Source organism: Vanessa cardui, chromosome 1 (genome assembly GCF_905220365.1).
Source record: "Vanessa cardui chromosome 1, ilVanCard2.1, whole genome shotgun sequence".
NCBI classification, from domain to species: Eukaryota; Metazoa; Arthropoda; class Insecta; order Lepidoptera; family Nymphalidae; genus Vanessa; species Vanessa cardui.
In genome coordinates, this window is record NC_061123.1 from 10,847,446 (window position 1) to 10,849,910 (window position 2,465).

Genomic DNA, 2,465 nt, shown 5'->3' on the forward strand with positions numbered 1-2,465 from the left:
TTTTATACAAGAAGATACTTCTACTTATAGACTCATTCCAAATTACAGGATTAGCTAATTGTAGCTCAATAGAACTATTGTGTCTTCATTTATTAAAATGGTTATGCTATGAAAATTCTGATTGTATTATGGATAAAAAAAGCTATGAATATTAAACTGCCTAGTTATCATAGCTTTTTTTATAAAACCATCGTAACGTTTAGGAATTCATTTCAATTTCGCCCAAATCATAATTAATAATCGTTTTTTATTTTTTATGGTTATAGGTTGGCGGACGAGCATATGGGCCACCTGATGGTAGGTGGTCACCATCGCCCATAGACAATGACGCTGTAATAAATATTAACTATTCCTTAAATCGTCAATGTGCCACCAACCTTGGGAACTAAGATGTTATATCCCTTGTGCCTGTAGTTACACTGGCTCACTCACCCTTCAGACCGGAACACAACAATAGTGAGTACTGTTATTTGGCGGTAGAATAACTGATGAGTGGGTGGTACCTACCCAGACGGGCTTGCACAAAGCCCTACCACCAAGATCTTCAATCTTACGGGAAAAGTAAAAAATGCGTGAATGCGGGTTGGTACACATTGTGATGAAGTACATCTTCATTTCCATTCAAAACCCACATGAGACGCCATTGTCAGTTTTTTTATAGTTTAATTAGGCGGGCCGTAAAATAAATCACCTGATGATAAGTTATCACTACTGCCCGTAGTCATAGACGCTGTAAAAAAAGTTAACCATTTCTTACATTGCCAATGCGCCTTCCACCTTGGGAACTGAGCTGAGATGCTATGTTACTTGTGCTAGTAATAACACTGGCTCAATCATAGTGCAAACCGCAACAAAACAACACTAAGTATGGCTGCTTGACGGTAAAAAGTATGTTGAGTGGTACATTTTATTCAAAGATCTGTTGAAGCATACGTAAAAACAATTTGCCATATTCTTATATACGTAAATAGTAGGTGTCTTTTCACGGACACGGCTATGTGAACTATCATAAGAGCTTTCACTAATAACATGGTATCGAAGCGTCAACCGTCTTCAAAGTATTTTGTTGAATTGTATAAATTATTTCAAAGGAACGCGGGCGCAAATTGGTACCTACAAGCGAAATATTACTGACATCGGCCATGAATATTTTTTAACTTGAATATTATTTTTGTGATTAATAATTCGGATATCATAAAAGCTTCTTTTAAACGAAGATTACTGTTCAACAATTCGTCTAATAAACTTTTCCTTCCAATAAACTTTCCCTTCCAAATAATTTTATAAATAGGTCCAATTCTCTCATGCGTGTTATGTTAGTTGACTCTTAAGGAGTATGGTTTTATATTTTTAGTTACTTCTTTAGTTTGGTACCCTAAAACGCAAAAAGTTCGGTCGAGCGGTTGTATCTTATGCCTTTTAGTTCACATTTATTAAATGTTGTTGTTGAAAGGAAATATTTTATTTGCAAGTGTCCAATTTAAGATATCTGTGATTATCTTACTTAACCATTTTTTTGGCGACATATCAAGTAGGCGAAATAAGAATATACGCAATACCAACATTTTTTTTATACATGTATTTATATTTTATAAAGAGAACGTTTGGGAACGATGCTTTTTTTTTGGTTGGTTATATAAACTTGTACTGTAATGATTTGTATCATATTGGATTGTAGCAACATGTAAATAACTCAAGGCTGGGGCTAATATCCTCTACTTTTTTAAGAAGGAAAACTGACCTAAGCTAACCACATCCCGACTCATGTATTTACAAAATGCATATACATTTTAATGTAAACATTAGTAGATACATTAATAAAAAAATGATTTCGAATATTTGCACCGTAGTTATTAGTTCCAACATCTCAGTAATAGCTTTAGTGATCTCATTGATTTTGAAAGACACACTTAGATTACACTGTGACTATAATCTGGAAGATCGCCAACATTGACGAATATTCTTCCGACCTACTTATTTCTTCACAAACTAAAATTTTAAATAGAGCAGGAGACAAATTTATATCCGAACAACATTCCGCGATGTAGAGCGGCTAAATATTTTTAAAACATTTAATAATATTCGACTAAATATTTATGGGACAAAGGAAAAAAAGAAAACACCAGATTATACCTTATAAAATTATTTTCCATTTTAGATTATCCTAAATTAAGTACATTATAGTATAATTTTAAATTAATCATAACAATTATTAGGTATTTTATTATGAATTCACATTTTATATAAGTTATACATAAATAAATTGTGCTTATATTACTGTGAATGAAATGCACTTATGGACTGTTCGACTCGTTTCTGCTTAGGTTCCATCTGATTTTATGATATGTCATAACACGATTAGTATATAGATCTTTATTTAGTATATGGTTTATACAATAGTTTATATATTTTAAGGCAAGATGGCCACGTATATGGCTAACATGGTTCATGTTTTTTGGTACACG